Raw genomic sequence first — 21,585 nt, 5'->3', positions numbered from 1 at the left:
TTGGAGAAAGAATGGTCCAACGCAATATTGCACCTCCAATATTGTGAAGAAGGGATGCACAAAACAACAAATTCAGCGAGCAAATAATGCCCTCCTTGCAATATGTAGGGCAGACCATGGTGTAAAAATCGTTCCTCAAGACAGCGAACAAATCCCCATTGTTCAAACTTGGCGCGAAATGCTTGACTCCAGCTGTTCGTGAAGCCAGATAAAAGGCAGGAAATAGCACATGCAGCATCAACCTCAGCCCTAGCTCACGAGCAAGATTCGACGTGCATTATATTATGCAGGAAGAGTTTGCTGAAGGCCACACCTAGCCAAAGTCGAGGAGAGAAATTTTTGTCTCTTGGGTAAGACGACAGAAATTTTATATTTTAGTTCCGCGTTTACTGCACTCAGAATCAACATTTCTTCCGCATCTTGGAACTACGTTGTTAAAGGCGATTCATAAGTTTCTCTACGTTGTTTTTTCTGTCAGGGTTATGCAGACGCATAACACATAATTTACCCGTTTTACATCCCGCGTGGCCAGCCGGCTGCGGCATTATCTAATGTGGCTGGGCACCCGCGGAAACACATCTTCGCAAGATGCTCCACCATGCCCGTATTCTGCTACTAAAACCATTTCACTGAATAATCTGCTGCGATGGCCGTTACAAAAACGGTCTAGTGCCGTCCAAACCGTCGAGTACTCAGGAGCATCACTTTCCCTAATTAACTTAGTCGCTGCCACTGCGGTACGGAGCTCTACTGTAGTGACCAATGACCAGGGATAGATACTAAAACACGCTGTTTGCCTTAGGATATAATGATCATATAGTTGTTTGTTCTATTCTGAATACAAAACACATCAGTATATATGTGTGCCTTACCTGCATGCTACACATTCTAAAGCAAAACAAGCTTTAGAACCAAGAAAAGATAAATATGCGCACACATTTTTTGTCCTACCCTCTATCCACGCATTCATAAAATAGCCCCTATATGGGATACGAAGGCGTTGAGGCGCCAGATTTATTGAGAGGCAGTCCTTTCTAAGTTTCTGAAATAGTTTGAGTGGAGTTTACGCGTTTTTCTGTGTTATATAGCACCAGTATGCCATGAGTTCTAGCGTTCTTGCATGGGGAGTAAGGTTGACATACACCTGTCGCAGTAAAACTTGGTAGAAACGATCTTTTCGGCTTCTTGCGCAGATATTATTTAGCAGAATACAGCCTGCATGTTTACGGCTTATGTAGCTGTACGGCATGATTTTTCATTCATCTCATAATATTCAGCCAAATTTAATTTTCTGCTTCCCAACTTCCATATTTCGAAAGGAAGTTCTACAAGCGAACTCCACAAGACACTATGGCGAAAATATGGATCATAGTGGCCTCTCTTTTTGTTGCCATCTACGGCGCAAATATCTTTACATGTAAGTTGCTCTCTTTCATAAAATTCACTAAATTTTATGAAAAATAAATAGTAGAGGAAACAGTAATTGTAGTAAGCATCTGGTTACTGACTTCTGCATTTAAACATTTTTAATAGCATCCTGCTAAAGGTAGATATTTACAGCGCAGTGAATGTCATATAGTGAGGATTGGGGACCGGATTTGTTTGCTGTACATTTGCTGCGTGGCTGAATGGAGATAACAATGGCACGTGTGTTTTTTCTGTGACGTTCCAACTGCTTGCTGCTGTTGTTTTGTCACCATCAAGAAAACCCCATGCACTGAACGGTGAGCTTACGATAAACAGCTTGCTTTTAGGCTTGTACTCTTTCAGGCGGCGGCTATCTATAGCACACCTAGGGGCCCTCATACGCGTGGGTGCTTAGTAGCCAGGCCTATTTTATTCTTTAGTATTAGAAGCATTTCAAAGGGAAGAAGTGAATGGGTGCAAACTGTGGGTAGTCGGGAACGTGGCAGATGGTAACAGCGAATTAAAATGCTTAGAGGAGCGTATATATATAGATAACATATATTATAACGTTGGTATAGCAAATAACGGGTCCCCCAAGAGGTAATATATATATATATATATATATATATATATACATATATATATATATATAGGTATATATAGAGGGGGTTTCTTCAAAGTTCAGCACGTAGGACACGATGTAACCTACGCAGGAGTGAGACGACGAACTTTTTGGAAGACTTCTTAACGTTTTCGGCTGGTGGATAAGCCTACATCAGAGTACAGTGTCACTGTACTCACTGTGTGTTAGTGTCAGTGTCAGTGTACAGTGTCAGAGTACAGTGTCAGAGTACAGTGCATCTTCGTCAGCACACCAACGAATTTCTTCACCTAATCAATGGACTCGATATCTCCAGAGATTGCTTCCTAGTTACAATGTAAGTAGTATCTCTTTTCACAAACATCCCACAAGTAGGTGACATTGACACGAGAGTCAACACTTACACGAAGGCGGACACGCCTGTAATTTTGAACGAGGACATAAGGTCAACACAATTATGATTAGTACTAGGGTACAATAAATGCGAATTTGGCAAGAAACACTTTCTCCAGATGAGTTGAACGGCAATCAGCACATAGGTGGCTCCTATTTATGCGAATATTCTTAGGGAATCGCTAGCAGGACCCTTTCTTGCGACCAGGTCTTTGAAACCGTTTGTCTAGAGAAAGCTCTTAGACGACATATTCTTTATGGACACCAACGGCAGAGAAATTCGGTTCTTCCATGAATCTGTTTCACAAACAGTTATTCTAAATCAGGCGGAAACTTCATTTATATAACTGTAGAAATTAGAGATAATCGCATTTTCACAACGTTATATAATAAGCTGGCACACCGCCACCAATACCTTCATTTCAAAAGTAGCCATGCACGACATTGTAAGATAGCAACGTCATATTCACAAGCCCACCGATACCGCCGCATCTGTTCTAACGGGACATATTTCGAAAGCCACAAAAATCAGCTCTAAACGTCGCTGGTTTGTTTACTTGTTCACAAAGTTGCTTTCTTCATTTTGTTTTAATATTATATAAGCTAGGTCAGACATGGTAATAGATGGAAAGCTAAAATCGCCAAAAATAGTTATCGCAGCCTTGGGATACAGAGAAAATAGCTCGTGTAATGCATCATGAAGGAATTCTGCAAATGAGGGGTCGCTGTCTCGGGGACGGTGGCACCCCGATTATTATGGGTAGACTCACGGCGTCGCAGAGGAGCAAAATGATTGCTAAAGAGGAAGGGACAGTTATGCGAGCGTGCTGCGAGGAGTGGTGGACGCCTATAAAAGTCGTTTGACATCTCGCGGTCATGTTGATGTAAATCAAACTCAGGGGGGATATAATGAATCTAGTGGTGGCGAATAGATGAGTTTAGCGGGGTTTCAGGAAGTAGTATGAGGTTGGATGAGTATCCGTCTATGAGGCTGCCTTGAGCTTCCCATTTGTATAAGAGTTCTGATGTTAGTAAAAAGAAGTGACAGACTAGTTGGGTTATGTTAGAGGACAGAATGCTATTGCTACGATCTGAGTTTCACAACTTTTTCACTGGTACGGCCGAATATGTACGTATCGTTCCCAATCACTTCTTTTCTATAGCGTAGTTTGAATGACACATTTTGACTTTTGCAGGAGTCGGCCAAGCGTTTTCAGGAAAAGCGAGTTCTTGTCCAGACGGTCTTCTGTAATCTCGAAACCGGGTAGTCTGGTCCTACGTTCAGCTACCATGCGTAGAACACGCTTGCTTTCTTCGAAGTGTGCGAACTACCACAGGACATTTTATTTCGCAAGGGAAAGTGCCAGAATTGTAAGCGCGTTCAATAACTGGCGTTTCGACAGTTGACTAGAAATGAGAAGCACAGAAATCTATCACTTTTTTTCTGCCTGTGTCTAAGTCTCTCTGTCTGTATCGAAAAGCCCGTAAAATAATAAATTTTGGCTGCATCCGCTGTCCTCCGCCTCGCCTACACGGAAGGCTAACGCAGCGATGTGGTATGCTTGGTTCTCAGGAATGGTCTGAAGGCTCTTGACCTGAGTTTTTACGCTGATAAAACAACCAGAATCTTGTTCCATTTAACTTATTCGTTGCTGGACGACGTCAAGGATTTCATTGTTTTACAGGAAAGCTGTATACAGTGGGCAAATTTTCTGCGTCCGTGCGGGTGCAACGTAGCGTCGACAAAGAAACATTTTGTCTCTAGAGCTAGTGTAAAAGAGAATCTAATCTTGTAGGTTCATTAGCATAAGTGTCAACACCTATGATGCATGGCTATTGTTCATCCTAGAGCGTTCGTCGTAAGTGTCGAGTCGAGTGATTGATGACCCATTGTTCCCGGCACGGCACTCGTGCGCCGCCTCAAGGGGGCGCGTGGCTATAGCAACCGTGTCCGTGTAAATGGCCTAACAGACGTACACGCATGCATCGTCCAATGTGTGTTCATCTATAGGGTGACGTCAGTGTCACCTAGCAACCTGATCGGCAGTTGTTCTTGAGCGGTTCCATGGGACGAACGCGTATCGTGCGCACGGAAGACGAGAAACGTTTCCTAGAACGACGACGCGAGCGATAATCAGAGTGGGCGCACCGGCGGCAGGAAGACGCTAAGGACGATCGGGCGTCCGTCAATGAGCTTGGCCCGTCGTGTCTGCCGACCGACGAAGACCCGCAGGTGTGCCCGTTATGAACGGCGGTGTGAGCAGCCGCGGTAATGTCAGCGCTCGTGGCGGGACGGCGATAAGGCCCGTCGCAGCAATCTTCTACCCGCCGACGATCAGGAGCGTGACCCGTGACGAGAGGGCGAGCGAAGAGAACCGGGAACGTGAGCGCCAGACGCTGCAAAGCAGCACTGGTGAAATGCCAGCTATATATATATATATATATATATATATATATATATATATATATATATATATATATATATATATATATATATATTTATATATATATATATATATATATGTATAATTTTGTCATTTTAGAAGAACACATAACAGTTTCGCTGTTGCTTGTTCCCAGAGTGGACAGTAAAAGGGCATATGAATAATGTTTGTGTAGCATAATTTCTGGAGGCCTTATTTTATTTAAAAGCATTTATTGTGCGGACCTGCGTTCGCTGAAAGACTATGCTAGATTACACTGCTAGTCAGATACAGCAGTAGTAGTTCAAGTGCTAGGTACGACCAGGATTTTCATCAACGTGTCCTACCAAAATTACCAAGAAAGAAAGAACCGGACAGCAGTGTATCGCGTAACATTGCTGTGGGCAAGGCAGCACTACAAGAACAGGATAACGCGTACGTAGAGATAATAAAGTTATTTTTTACCTGCATGAAAAACGGGTTGCCAAAAAGCGTAACCCATTGCTACTGTGCCACCGAGCCCATTAAAGGGAGTGCTGATTCCGGGATGTATTTTACGAGTTGATTGGGGCGCTCCCATTGTCGCCAACACTGGCTCTTCTTGGAGCATGCGCAGGTAGGGCTGCGATGATGGCACTGGAGGCACGTGCCGCTGACGCTGTTTAAAGGATGGTCGCTGACGTCACACATTAACTTTTCCGCTGATTGTCGTGGTGCTGCCCAGGAAGGTTGCACCTGTAACTGCGACGCTTGTGCTGTTACGACGAAAGGCTCTTCACAATGCGGTGGCAACGAAGATGCCAGAACTGCGTGAAAATTACGGGACTCTAGTGAACATAACCCATTCATCGCCTTCCTCCATGCCCACTCGGAGAATTTCAAGGCTTATACGTAAGCGTCATGTGCCGTAACATAAGGCGCTCAGCCAAAACCAAATTGGGCCATTCAGGCTGGTGGACAAAGCGGTCTTTTACGAATATGCAAGCGCTTATTATGGGTATTGTACCATGGTGCTTTAGGATTTGAGAATTAATCATTTTACACCATTTTTAAATACTGCTGCAGCAACTCTGATTTGCTGCTTTCACTGTAACTAGTGACGTGTACATAATGTAAGTTTCGTTATCTTCCTATTGCCTCTATTTCGCCTCTCGGAGGGTTTGTTTTAATTGTCTTCTACTCGTAATTGTACAGAAAGGAATCAATTTTTATTCAAGGATGTGTCCTTCATTCAAGGAATAAAGGAGATAAAATTATGTCGAATGTTGCTTCGCTCTTCCGTACACCAGTCAGGTCAGAATTGTCTACCGTGAGTGAATGACTGAACTCTTTTGCTGGCGCGTCAGTATAGTGGTCGATTCTGCTTTTATCGAGTTTTCTTTTTAGCTTTCTTTAGACCAGCTTTCTTTTACACCCTTTGAAAACAATATTGACACGTGTAGTTGTCTTCATCGGGCGACACGTTTCACCGCCTAGCCAATGTTATCGCACAGCGCAGGACGCGCTTGCATGTGTGGGAAGTTTCTGAAATCTTATCGATGGTTCCATCCACTGTCTGTGACCGGACCTTGTGTAATCTGATTGCATGTGCGCGCGACGCGAATAATGTAGAACTTTGTGGAAGGCGCGCGGGTCCCAGCGATTACTCTGGAACCTTCGACGATCGATCTATAAAAGCCGACGCGCTTGACCCGTTGATCAGATTTTCGCCGATCGCTGACTGTGTTCGCCGCTGTTGCCGTTCTTTGAGTGTAGCCTGTTCTTGAGGGCACAAGTTCGCCGAATAAAACGCTAGTTTCGTCTTTCTCAGTTTAGCTGCTTTCTTCACAGTCACTACCACGTGACAATATATACTTACAAACATATTTTATGTAGCTGAAGCGTGAGCTTCTCCTTAGGCATGACGCCTGCAGCAGCCCGCTGACATGACTACGTTCGTCACGTTTCAAAAACGTTGTGCTGCTTGGCGCCAGGCCTACGATATTACGAATGCTTCAATCACGTGCAGTAAAAGCACCGCATTGCAATTCCTGCATAATTTTCTAAACCCTAATATATTAACCAGGGGCGCTATAACGTAAAACTATTCCAAACTTTTATATTCCAGCCCTGCGCTCAGCCCTCCGCTATTGGACAAAAACTGTTTGGGACCACCCCCACGTAACCTGTCCGTCACACGACGTCACGAAAACCGTGATAGCTCCCCATGTGATATGACGTGTGCACACTGATTATGCATGATTAGACCGACCGAAAGAAAAATAGTTATTTCTGATTGGACCGCTTTTCGCGATGACCCCTCGGCTATTGGTCAAATGTTTTCGGGCTGCACCCACTTGACCTGCCTGGCACTCGACGTCACAAAACTGCAAAAACTCACCGCGTCAAAGTGACGTGTACGCGTTAAAGATGCATTATTATGCTGAACAAAACTGAATTTTCCCCTGATTAGCCGCAGGCGGCCCCGTTCTAAAAGGAATAAAAGATGGCTGCCGCCGATCACTCAGGCACTGGCGACTCCCACCTGCCGGAGAGCCTGGGTAATTTGCGTATAATAAAACTTTTTGCGTGGCCGTGTAACGTTTTCGAGCACTTTCGACACGTTTACGACTTCGTTCTGGCAACTCTTCCTTGCTGAGCATCCGTTTCAGCGTCATTCTTAAGGTTCCGTTGCATGTCACCGAGATTTTCGACCAGCCACAGCAAGCTAAGTAAGCTAAGTAAGGGACGCCGGCACCACCCTCTTGATCGGGTTATCGATTTTCAATGCAATGCCTCCGCCCCATCGAGTCCCTCTCCACTTGAGCGTGCTCCATGCCTCTTGTCAGCCAATTAGATAAGACAAACCGCTCAGTGTAGGCAATGTTATTCGTTTTTCAAGCAAACGAAAGTGACATCTTTTGAAGGAGGACAGCGTTTGATTGGTCTGTTCAGACAACGCTACGGGTGACCGCCCGATGCTTGCGTCGCCTGTTACGCAAATTTGACGTCAGAAGATTGGAATAAAAACATATTGGAACAGTTTTATGTTATAGGGACCAAGGGTACGATATTTATTAGAGTTGTGACGACCTTCTCTTTCTTCAGACAATCCAAGGTGTCCCTCCAAATATACAAAAAAGTGCATGAGTGAAGGTTTGAAATTCAGCTGCTTCATCCTAAATGACTACATAACTTACAGGAGATGTGGTAAGCATCATCACTATTTCATTGAATAAAAAAAGTGGACTGACTAATGTGCGAAGCGCTGTGTTCTCAGACATGACAAATCCATCTGAAAGGTATATAAAGAATAAGGCATATATGCGATGATAATGACTGCAATGCAGGTGTTTCCAGCTAATTTCGTCCCAGCTGTTGAAATAGTTGTGAAAAATTTGATTCTAAAACATATAGTTCTCGTTGTTCACTCGTCTTCCCACACAAAGATTATTGCCTACTTCTCCTGATAACCGCACGAAGTATTTCAAGAACGGTCTAAGAGAGGGAAGCATTTCATAAAGACATGAAGGGGGCTTTGCGCAACCAACTAAAACCATTTACATTTTGAAAACAATTCCAAACTTTTGTACATTCTGAAGTTGGTAAGGCGTGTTGCTTTGTGTGTGTGCGTTTTTGACTGAAGAAGCTGAATGAATTCTTGATCGGATACTGCTTCGGAATAGCTTACTGATCAAGGAACAAATTACGAAGAAATATCCGTAAATGGTGTTACCCATTGGCAGGCCTCCTTCGTTAATAATATGTCCAGAATCAGTTTTCGCTTAGGAACGATTCTGGCGTAAGGGCTCTTTGTGCATACGCGCTCAGATGTAGTCGTATCACCCGACAGCATGGGATGGAAAGGAGACGTCTCCCAGCTTCCACCATAGTATGATTGAAAGGTAGGTGCAGAATGGTGTTACTAAAACTTACTTTATTACTTTATTGGACGGAAAACTGCAATGATTGCGCGTGCCGTGAGCATCACCGTCAACTGGACCCTATTCCAGGTGCTCGGAAAGAAATAACTGGTTATAACAATAAATGGCAGTGTGACGTGAAAAATACAATTTTTAAATTGGTCAAGTAACGGCTGAAGCGGAAAATCAGCTGGTGCATAGACAGCAATAATGGCAAACGGTGCAATAAGAGCTAGGCAGGTGGCTACTATGAACAATTCCAGCGAGTGTAGGAGAAATAGTCGTGTCTAGTTGGCGTTGCTAAACGGAAGTTTCGCGGATTTGCAGGAAAGGCTAACAATTTGCCTCTCCTTCAAAATATTTGAAGTATGAACTGTGCAGATGTAACATGTAATTATCAAGAATGTAAGTTACGGATGTGTCAAGGTCAAGGCAAGGTCAACTTTGCTGGTTTTTATTATGTAAATAAAAGAAAATGGGGCTTTCTTTGAGTAAGCCACATTTTTTCTGTAAAAATTGCATTGTTTATCACCAGTAATTATCAAAGGTGTTTGAGTGTAACGGTACGCAGGTTGTTCGTCGATAACAAAAACACATTGCGGAATCAACCAGGAGTCAGTTCCTAATATGTTTGGATCTAAGAGAATGTAATCTGGGAATTGGTGATTGTGAACATAGATGAAAATAGGAAACTTGCGATGGTAAAGGACGAGTAACGGAAGCACAAAATGATGCAAGCAGATGGTAAACATTTAACTAAATTATGAGGTTTCACGTGCCAAAACCATGATGGGATTATGAGGTACGCCGTATTGGGGGAGTCGGGAAGTTCGACCACCTGGTGTTTTTAACGTGCACCTAAATCCAAGTTCACGGGTGTTTTCGCATTTCACCCCCATAAAAAGGCGGCCGTTGGGGCCGGGATGCCATCCCGCGACCTCCTGCTTAGCAGCCCAACACCATGGCCACTAAGCCACGGCGGCAGGTAGTACATGTTACGAAAGGGATATATAAGTAGAGAAAGAAACAAAACAATACTAATTGCTTGAGGAGATAGAAAGAAAGGAAAAAAAGTAATAAAGAAATATTGGTGTGTTCCCAGTGACTGCTCCTTCGTTCCTAGTCAACAAACGAGTTCTTAAAGAGAACCCACGTGATAGCATATTACGCAGATGTACGGAAGGGCGGAGTTGCAGAACCGGAAGGTTATCGTCCTACACTGAGGTATCTCAGCGTACCCTGGAGTACCAATAAGGGTATCCAAAAGTTCTTGTGTTGTGCAGCCAGTGCCTGCGCGCATACAAGCCGTTGTGTGTTATAGATGAACACGTTTTTACCTAAGTAAGAACTGAGCTTTGACAAATAGAAGCACATCTCCGATAGGAATGTGCAATGCACTATACACAGTTACAAACGTAGTGAACTGCAGTTACAAGCTTAAAAACGGAACACCGCGGGTCTTTTTCTACACATCTATGCAGCCACACTGGCACGCTTCTTCTTGTCTTTCCTTTCCGTCTCAAAAACGGAAAGCTTGTCAAGCAGCCAAACTGACCGCCTACTGGCTTTATTTAAACCATAATGCTTAAGTTCTTTTTTTAAATCTTAGCTGAGAAATAGAAGCATGTAAGTATTGAGCTGAGCCGCCTAATGTGTTTAAGAATTTGAAGAAGATGATCGGTAGTTATGCGCTCGAGAAAGGTGTTTCTGTTGTCCTAAAAAGGCAACAGCAATCAAACTAGTAGGTGTTTCTTCTCCCACTGCTACGTACGAGCGATTAGTCCAAACGAAGAGATATAAAAAGAGCTTTAATTTGTAAAGTTTATGGGTGTCTTTTTTGTACTTCGCAGAATATCGGTCGCTTACGTTGGAGTTGTTTTGAGCTGCCATTGGTTTGTCAATATCACAATTTTTCACTCATAGAGAGGAAGGAAGCAAAGTTTAAAACCTAACATGTTTCTCACGATTGCTTTCGTTGATGCTGCATTCCTGCTATTTCAGTTGACGTGCAAAAGGACTGTGTTTCGTTGTGGCAATATTATTGTGGAGGTCAAGGTTATTTTGTGAAATGCAAATCAAAAGGGACGTGGTTATGTGGATGCGAGTGCTGTAAGTGCAGTTTTGTCACTCCTCTTCTATATGTACCAGATCGAGGGAATGATTCAAGAATCATAAGATGAGCATATGTGTGAACTAAGTAAAAGGTAGCGGACCAATCGCATATGCCGGCATCACCCTTATCATCTGGTTATTTATGTTCACTGCACTGGCTCGGCCCCATTGAAACCCTCTCTGCTTGAGCGTGCTTGTAGCCTCTTGCCAGCCAATTACATAAGAATGACTGCTCAGAGTAGAAAATGTTATTCAAATTTAAAGCAAACAAAATTGACCTCATACAAACCAGGAGAGCGTTTGATTCGGCTGGTCGGAAAAGGTTGCGGATCACCACCTAATGTTTTCGTCGTCCAATACATAAATTTAACGTCAGAAGATAGAATAAAATCAGATTGAAATATTTTTTACGTTATAGGGCCTATATGTGGTAAGTCACCGTTTCCAATATTGTGCGCAATGTCAATGGTTCCCTTTTCGTCGGCAGTAAATTCATTGGAGTAGTGCAGAATTCGTAAAAACTGATGCGCCGTGCTCTTAATGAAGTTATAGGAAACTAACGGAGTCAGATTTAATGCGGAACACTTCAGTGTAACGCCTCTATATTGTGCCATGGTTCGCATTCCTTTGACCTTCGGCTTTCTTTATACCAAGTGTCGTTTTCGCACATAAATCACCCTTATCATTGCTTACATCATAGAGAGTAATCTTACGTACTACTGAGAAATTCTTCCAAGCGCGAACTTCTTACGTAATAATCCGCAACAATTAGTAGAGTGCAATATACGTCGCAAAATAATTGCCTCTAGCTTCATTTTCAGTGTTTGCTTATGTGTAAATTACGTAATTCTATTTCTTGAGCAAGCACTGCCCGCCCATTCGCTTAATCTAACTCGAGGGCCCGAATCGTGCTATTTGCTACCGGTACTTAATGGTACTTCTCCATAATCTGAGAACCATACCACCCGGTACACAAAACTCTGGATTAACGTGTATTAACAGCTCGCTTGTGTAGGGATTCCTTCAACCTTTCTGATCACCCAGCACGCACACCGCCAGTATTCGTTCAAGTAGATGATCCAGATTGCGAGATCTTAGCGCTCGATGAAGTCAGCCTGAGTTTTATGCAGTGCCTCCCTGCCGCGAAATGAACTGTGTCGCTACATGTAGAATGGCTTCCACGCCATTGGACGGAAGCTGGTGCGCGTGGTAAGCGATCAAGTGTTTTTTCTACGGTGTTACAAAGCTGTCTGAGGTAGGGACGATTTTTCGGTGGTTTTCGTTTCACAGCGAAGTTGTTAAGGGCTAGTTCGCCTTGGACCATGTCCCCGTGACGACGCGAAGCTCAAGCCTTCTCCTCCAGCGTCCACGTGAGGCGCCACTTGTATTTGTGCTGTCGAGTACTCGCCGGGATTGACGCGGCCCTACAAGAATAATACGTTATCCAGTGGGCCGCTCCGGCCGGTGACGGCTCCTTCACCGGCCGCGCCGGTGAAGGAGCCGTTAAGCATTTCCCATATGTGTGCCAATCTCGACGATAATGCAATGTCGGGCCGACCGGCGGAGGGGGTGCAGTTCGCAATTAGGGGGTCCACATATGCATCCTTCTTCGCAGAGTAGATATGAAAGTCAGGGCGGTTGCGTTCACAAGGATCCGAAACGCAACTCTAACAGCAGTGTCCTTCCATTCTGCGAAATGTTACGTGCGGTAATTTTAAGCGGATTCTCCCTAGCGTGATATCTGGATCAGCGTGCTTTTAGTGGGCCTCTTTTTCGATATCTCTGTACTTCCCATCCATAAATAGAAATATGTCTAAACACCATGTACATCATTATCCAATTTCTATGTTTTGATAGTGAATTCGGGAATCAGTTGAGCAAATTTGTTAACTGAAGGTTGACATCGTAATCACCACCGATTCATCTAGCTTTAAAGAAAACACAAGTATTCTTAGTTTTAGGTAGCCATATTAATTTTCAATTTCGGTTTCTCTAGGTTGGCGATCAGCTTACATGATTTGACACTTTTGTGGAACTGTGTTTATTTAGTTGTTCTCCGTTTGAAATGGTTGTGAGCTTGCTCGCATGATTTTATTTCGGATTTTTCATTCTTTTTGTTATGCACTATTGGTTTGCCTTGGTTCCACGATTGTAATTTTTTTTCGCTTTCCTTTTACTCTTTTTTTTTGTGACTTGAAATATTGGTGCCTATTGTGTGAACTGTTGTGTATTGTGTAGCTTGAGCACCCTTGTGTGTTGTACCGTAAGGCTCTGAGGATATGCATAATGAAATAAAATGAACGTCGCTAGCCTCATTTTAAGGCAAATAAATAGCGGTGATCGGCTCCGCATTGTTAAAAGCACATAATTCTAAAAACATTTCAGCGATATATTTTCGTTGATTGCAACACTTATTAGCTAATACAACAATTTTGTATGATAGCACTGATCTGAAGTGAAGGTTAGGGAATTGTGCGTTCACTTGAAGGACATGCATGATTGAATTATTTTAGAGCGATGCTCTTAGGCACCCGTTCCTGCGGCGAGTATCGGCGTTGTCCCTCGTCATAACCGAGTGAACGAGCAAAGCGAAAGAGGAAAGCGAACGCGGAGTGGACCGTGAGAATCAAAGCCTAGCGCCGCGCAAGCCTTGCGACGAGCATTACGAGATGGTGCCTGAAGAGAGCGCCATCGCCTATTGACCCATTGCATGCGGCGAGCGCATCACACCATACCATATATGGAAACAGCGCGCTGCATAAGCGGAGGTCTGTCTGCCGGGGCTGATCTGAATTTCGCCCGCACTACACCCACGCGCTGCGTTTCCTAATCTTCCGATTAGCGAGGCAGTCACGTCACACTTCGCTGCGTTTGCAACGTGCTGCACGAGGCAGGTTGTCCGCGCCTGTCAATATATCGCGAAATGAAAACACGTGGACAGCTGCGCTCCAATTTGTCATGAGAAAATATCGTAATTGTCGGTGAATTTATTCTTTTATGCAGACTGCTACACTTTAATAATAAGTTGTGTAGCCGGGAAGCTTTCAGACGAAAGTAAGCTTGCGCTTTTTCACCGATGAAGCGGCCCTCTGGAGGTGCTCTGCAGACCTCCTTTGCAAGGATGCACATTTCGCCCGTCATGGCCGAAATTCAGCCTGCGCGGTTGAGGCCTGATAGGTGGCCGCATCGCACCAGTTTACGTCATTCAGAGGAAGTAAATGGTGTTGTAGACCGTTATGCTTACTTACTCGGCTGTATTTACCAGGCGTTATAACGACTGTCTTCATGACATTACTTTTAGAAAATCGAGAGAAGAAAATTTATGCTTACCTCACACGCAGAGAGCACGCGATGTCAGTGCGAAATGCACTAAAAAGGCAGTTGACCCTAAGGCAAAGCACCGCAAAACACGGCGTGCGGTGGCAAACAGACATGGCGCCAATGCTCCATCACAGGGAAATCGGCATTTGAAATACGACGCATTTCTTTGCTTAGTCAAACAAATGTCTAAGCAAAGCAAGGTCACGATGAAGTCAACGCAAGGTCACGATTAAGGAGCTGATGATGTTTTGATCACATTTCCTCTTTAAAAAATTGGGCCATCAGGAGATAGATCAGTCCTAAAATGTGCACATTATTCGAATTATGTTGGCCTGATTGGCCGGTAGTGGGCAGCGTACAAGAAAATAACGGATATAGTGGAAATCAAGGCGGCACGATTGGTCATTATTGGACATCGTGCAAACAACAGATATGGTGTGAAGTAAGTGGGTCCGCGGCGGCAGGTGCTGCATGTGAGCGACAGTGTTCGCTCCAACATCCTGTTGTTACCATGCTGTCCTGGTTATTCTATCATCATTTTAATGGCTTAATTGTTGTGTCCAAATATATAACAGCTGAAATGGATTAGCATGAACGCGATTGGAATTGGCGGTCACACTGTGCCAAAAGAGCAGTGCAAGTAGTCGGCTATAGATTGCCACCTATGTGGTAGCCACATGTCGATTACCACTGGAAGAAGAATAGCGTTCGGCATGTCTTAACGAGAGACACGCGGCGAACCCTGGTGGCAAACGCGACGTGTCAATGTCAGCCTTGGGGGTGGGGGGCAGGGGAGGGCGTGGCTAACCAGCGCCACACAGACCTGCCTTTGACCCCTGCGTGTAAACCTTGAGGCGCCATAAATGTGACCCGCATTTCAAAGAACTAGCCGGCAGTCAGAGAGGATTGCGTCCTGCAATTTGATTTCAAGATACCAGTGGCCTTAGCGTAAACAAAATGAGAATAGGAAAACGGGGAAAACGTAAAAGAATGTTAGGAGCTTTAAAACAAAGGCAAGAGTAAAAAATATAATAAATTTGGCTTATCAATGAATGATGCGCTTGCCAGTGCACATTTTCTTACGGGTACATAGTTTTTACAGTTTGTTGTCTCCTTCTGCAGCAGTAGCACGATATACGTACAGGCTTTCTAGCTATGTGGGTGCGGTCTTCTGTGGAGCATTGTGTGGCGGTGATGTTTTCATGGAACAAAACTCTGCTGAAGACTTGCTTTCTGCAGTGAAACAGACGTTAAATATTCAAGTAGGTTCGTAAACTATTGAGCTTTTCAGCCCCTTTAGTAGTCGTTAAAGTGGAACCTATTGGCTGTTGCCTGCGTACAGACAACAGTTAGTAGCTGCACAACCAACAGCCAGTTATTGTGAGTGTACTACGCACAGAATATTTATTACATGACAAAAGAAAATTTGAGCCGGAAACCCCCTTTTAATGACTCTCTATGGTAATACCATTACCATTCGAGCAGTATAGCTGGGCAACGTATTTCCAAATTTATGTTTATTTCGCGTCTTTAGTCTAGTCTTCATTCTGAGACTTCCGTTGCTTTGGTATTGCTCCACTTTGCTAAGGCATTTCCTCCCACGTCCACAAGAGCATGATGACAACGGATGCTTGATAGAGACTGTCTGTTGACAAAAAATGACGGTTGATCGATCAACAAAGATCATGTGACAACGACAACATGACACTGGGAAGACGTTACTGACGCGATGATAATGGTAAAACGACAAAGTAACCTCGATGGCATGACGACTATGTGATAACAATGTCATGTTCATGACGGCATCATGAAGCAGTACTAATGAAGGACTAGTGTATGTCAACCTGGCTTAAAGAAAATACTGAGGAATCAATTCTTTACGAAGTGTACCCGCAACGCAAAAACCAGCAGGACGTAGAACTTCCGAAATGTACCGAGACACTAATTCATCGATTGCGCCTTGGGACAGTATCCACCAAATAGTTCCAAAGCTGGCATCTTCTCCGGATTGCTCCTGTGGCCACGACGATGAGGATGTTCGCCATCTGCCCCTCGAGTGACACATACACGCGACGCAAGGTTGGCAGCTAGAACAAGAGCTACACTCCGTTAATCCTCACCGGCCTTTCTCACTCGGAAGATTGCTGGGCCCATAGCCATCGAAAATAGCACAGCGAAAAGCATTGAACGCAATTGAACATTTTTATGAAGAAACATGCATCCTTAACACGTACTAGATATTGAACTGATTATTCGGACGATATTGCTATGCCTTCCTTTTATTTATTTGTAATTATTAGTGCTTGTATGTGACGTGTTATACCTTTTTTGGATTCTGGGCGTACATTACTTTAACTTTCTATAATTCCTCATTCATTCATTCATTCATTCATTCATTCATCTCTTTATATGCTCATCGCAGCCTACATGACGGCCGTTTGTGTGTGTTTGTGACTTTCTTTAGAAACTCATTGTGGTGCAATTTGCATTTGAAAAAAATATTATGTCGTTTTACGTGCGAAAACCACTTTCTGATTATAAGGCACGTTGTAGTGGAGGACCCCGGAAATTTTGGCGACCTGAGGTTCTTTAACGTGCACCTAAATCTAAGTACACGGGTGATTTCGCATTTCGCCTCCATCTAAATGCGGCCGCCGTGGCAGGGATTCGATCCCGCGACCTCGTGTTCAGCAGCCCAACACCATAGCCACGGAGCAGCCACGGCGGGTACCTGCATTTGACTTTTATATTGTCATGTTCAGGGGTGTTGAGGACTGTCTGCTGTGGATTATCTGCCCGTACGACGTGATTTCTTTTCATTTTCTTACATATTTCTTTTTAATGTTGTTTCTGCTATGAGAAAAGGAGGAGCCGTCACCAATATAAGGTGACTACATCTCTCCCTTTTATTTTCATTGCAATAAAAAATAGTGACAAAACAACTAACACGACGGCATCACGACAATGGTGTGACAAAGAATGCAAGACGACAATTATATGGAAATGATGCAATGACAACGAAGACGTGACAATGGTAAAATAACAATATGATGATGACGGGTGTATGATGACAATGGCGCGAAGAGGGCGGATGGAGGAGAGTCAGATGACGAAGTTGAAAGGACGACGATGACGGGATAACGACGGCATGACGATGGCGCTATGACTACTGATTCAGGCAGTGACTGTCTGACGACGACGGAGTCACAATGATGGCATGGCAACAGCGGAATAATTGCCATTGTATGAAGGTAGCATGATTACCATATAATGACGAAGAAGGGTTGACGTGGATTGAGCGACAAAGCCAGTAAGTCCATGACGGCATGACAACGATGGTTTGACGGTGACTATGTTACAACACTGGCGGGATGACGGCGGTTTGACGAGGGTATGACGACGGTATACCATAGTGCGTTGTTTTGTTCATATAATATTGAACGCTCCGGCTCAGCAATAACAGTATATGTTGAATGTATCTTGTGTTGCTGCTTCATTGATCGAATTTTCGTAATGAAGGCATTCAAAAATTATTTTGTTTATATTGCAGGCCACCGACCAACAATGACTGGCTTTTGCAAGTACAGTTAAGATGCCGTTCGCACATTTCGTCCAAACAAGACAGCCAGACTTCAGTACAGTTCGCAACAATATATGTGATCATCACGCGAAAAAAAAAAAAACATTGATTCCAGCACATAACCACCACAGCAAGTTATGCCAGCGTGGCGCATCGTTAATTTAGGCTTCAACTGAGCCGTACAAAATTTCCTTGTACTGTCTGAGAGAGTTTGCTGGCACGTCACAAGCAATTGCTCCGCACAACAAGCAAGCAGACGACGCAAGACGCTGGCGTTGCAAGAAACTCCGTAATTGTCTGACAACAAAAACAAAATATCGATGGTATTGGACGCACAGAGCTCTGGAGATAAGTAGAATCTGTCTAGCAAACATAAGGAGTATTATGAACGGTGCTGGTGTCAAGATATCTGCTCAACAGAGAAATGTCAACTGTAGACATTCCTCACTCGATATGCACCCAAGTCTACCTGCACATATGGTGCCCGCAGTATCTTTTGTTACCGATATATTTATAAACAAACATGCGCTACACAAGCGATGTTCCCTTATTCGAAGGCATGTTATATGCAGAACGACATCCATACATGCGCTGCACATTCGTACACAAAATTTCGGGTTGAAATTGCATCTAAAACTCATTTAGTACGACACATCGCTATCATTAGATGAATAGTAGCAGGTCAGGAGGAGAACCGAAAAAGAACTTGAAGGGCACTTAAGCTTCGCCTTTCAAGGTGGAACGCGGTAGCGTTATCGGGCCGCGTTGGCGCCACCACTGAATCCGGGCATTCAGCGACATGGCGCCCTACAGAAGATAATGGTGGACAAATCCCGGCGGCAGTACAGGGAGGAGCAATGGCTCATACCTCCGTAGGGCAGAGGCTACAAGCAGCGGCTCCCCAATGGCGCATACCCCGGTAAACAAGGAAAATGGGCCTTGTGTAGAAGTGACCGCGTAACAAAAATTTTTTTTTCCGTATATTCAAATTACAATCGGATGCTGTCATATCTGTAGGTTGCGTGCAAGCAGGATTTTAGACATTTTCTTAGACATCTTACTTTGAGAAATTTATTTAGTTCAGTAACGCCTCTGTGTCACGTGGACGGCCCACGTGGTTGTGGTACGGGATGACTTTTCCTGACAACGCCAGCGACGGCGGACGCCGACTCCGGATGTTCTGCGACAACGGGTTGTGACTAAGTGGTCGTATCGTCTCTTTCAGCACTAAACTTTTTCGAAATGCGCGACAAGGAGCGTTTGCATATACTTACACACACACACAGATATATATATGTGTGTGTGTGTATATGCATATGTGTATATATATATATATATATATATATATATATATATATATATATATATATATATATACATACATATATATATATATATGTGTGTGTGTGTGTGTGTGTGTGGTCCATAACGAATATGGGCTGAGCCCCGAGAAATAATCCCGACAGGCATACTCACATATTTGTGTAGCAACACACGTAGTGTTATTAGTATTATTTCACTAGCATTTCGCCCTGTGGTCCGGCTTTCAACGGAATGAACTAGCGTACAGAAGACGTTCTTTCCGAAAGTGTTAGAAAGGGAAAGGACACGTTCCTCCAATCGAAGTGTTAGCAAAAAATAATCATAAACAACTAAAATACATTTTATTTTTCAAAACTGGGAATCACACGTGGACGGAACATGAATTTCTTCAATGAGTCACGGACGAGGGAGCATTGTTCTCTCCCTCGAAGAAGCGAATAAAAAACTTCCTTTCTTCGGTGGCGGAAGGGAAAAGCATGTGGGCGGCTACGATGAGCCCTGACTAAGGCAGCGATTTCCCCAGTCTCAAGCGATCGTCATTGTTTAGGATAAGGAAACGGCACTGTGCCGCAGACCTGTCTTGTAAAGTGGGCGTACTGCCCAACAGCGGCTCCAAAGGCATACAAAAATAAAGGATATGCGGGCTAGTCAGCATGACGAAAGACCGTTTTACATGCCTCGTACTTAGGTTGCCAGAAATTTTTTTTTATACTATAGCAACATTATTCTAGTCAAAAGGCAAGCACGTGATTTTTCCGGTGATTTCATTACTACTCTAGGCGGTGGTTTTAGGCATATTAACGAGGAAGTAATCCCACATTTCCACATCGTGCTGCAAGCCAAAGCCTGATTCCAATATAGTCGTTTTAGGCAATTGAAAGAGTGACCAGGAAGACTGACAGGTTGAAATACGGGGTGGTTCGAAAATGCTTTTGGTTTGACCGGTGGTATTTAAATCGCATCATGAAAGGTGTTTCGGTCTGTTGATTAGAGGTAGTAGTTTAAAGAAGGTAGACTACAATGGCGGTGTCACATGGAAAGTTTCCTTTATTATGGACAGAGAAGTTAGATCTAGTGTCGATTTCCTTCTTTGCCGTTCTGAAGGGAGGACAGGCCTAGAAACGTGATTTGTTCGAAGGCACACAGGATGTGCAAATGATATGATTGAGGATTGAGTTAGTCAAACTATCACGTCAATTTTTATTTTTCCAGTACCATAAATATGGAAATGTTAATTTCACGTAAATTTGTATTTTTCCGTTTCCATATATATGTGCTTAAGACGATCAATTCAAGCAAGGATGTTATGGTATTTATATGAAACTTTCTGCACCAACGTAGAGTAGGTCAGTGTATTGTGCACTGTTAGGTGGTTTAGCTTTACGTACGTCCGCCCGATCCAGCTTGCCAGTTTCAGTTACATCATTATCAATTAATTAGACTCGGGCGCCTTTAATTATTGCACGATTAGTACTAAAACCTTTGTTGCTACATATACGCTTAAAGCGGTGTGCTTGCGTGTACGCCACGCCCGTCTTGCAGTATCTGACACGACTACTATAGAAATTTAAGGGATTGTGGGTGTCCGACGGCTTCCTGTAATGTTTCGTAGTCAGTCTGCCCCACTATACGAGACGGTTACATGCAGGTGACACTGTCCTGCGAGTACTGCTGGGAAAAGAGAACATTGACGTGAGTGCGACTGATCCCAGGTATAAATTTTAAGACCTCGGGGGCCTTGTGACGTAAAATATTTCGATCTGTTTATTACAATAACAGTCATATGGTCACTCCAGGCAATTTCTTGCCGTCGCCGTCACCATGATGTTTAGCCTAAAGTCCACAGATGATAACACCGTCGTCGTGCGCCCTGTGATGTATGTGCGAGTGAAAGCGCGCGAGGGAAACCGACGATTGGGGCTCAATCTCGCGCACGCAAGGGAGAAACCTGGGGAGGAAACGCGCCGTCTTCCGCGGCGCGGAAGGTCCCGGGGCGAGAGGAGGGATGGGGTTGCGGCGTTATACTCTTGCACCAGCTGTGTATCACGCGGTCTTGGGTGGTCACCTGCGCCGTATCTTGAAACCGATCTGCGCTTGGGGAAGAGTCGACGTCCGCCGACGGCTCAAACCTTTGTGCGTGTTTTTTTGTCGCCACTTAGTTCACAGTCAAGCGACACACAGGGCGAAGGTGACCTCACTCGCTGCTGCTGCCGGGCTTCCTCACGCCAGTGTTTTCACAGCGACTGCCCGCGGTCTTCGAGTGTAATGTGTGCGTGCTTGCCTGTGTGAGCTGACACCATGATTAATAATTTAGTCAACAAGCAAATGTTTAGATGTTTATACGAACTGCTATCCTTACTTCGTATTGCTCTCTACTAACTTGATATCGCAGTCGATGCTTTGCCCCTCAGGGAAAACTGCGACTATTTTATTCGAATATGCTGGGGTCAAGTTTACATAATGAATGAATGTGTGTTGTTCAGGGGTGCAAAGGCCAGGTATGACCAAAGAGCGCCGCAGTTT

At 44.1% G+C, this 21,585-nt stretch overlaps 1 long non-coding RNA gene across 1 annotated transcript; it reads left to right on the top strand.

Moving 5' to 3' along the window:
• The first annotated feature begins 212 nt into the window (after positions 1 to 212).
• On the top strand, positions 213 to 18,366 carry LOC126526349 (uncharacterized). The gene is made up of 5 exons (XR_007598526.3): positions 213 to 350; positions 1,324 to 1,417; positions 7,912 to 8,013; positions 10,728 to 10,835; positions 17,710 to 18,366. It is a non-coding gene; the product is annotated as an uncharacterized lncRNA (long non-coding RNA).
• The last annotated feature ends 3,219 nt before the right edge of the window (positions 18,367 to 21,585 follow it).

Source organism: Dermacentor andersoni, chromosome 8 (assembly GCF_023375885.2).
Source record: "Dermacentor andersoni chromosome 8, qqDerAnde1_hic_scaffold, whole genome shotgun sequence".
Lineage (NCBI taxonomy): Eukaryota > Metazoa > Arthropoda > Arachnida > Ixodida > Ixodidae > Dermacentor > Dermacentor andersoni.
This window is presented reverse-complemented; position numbering and strand designations above follow the sequence as displayed.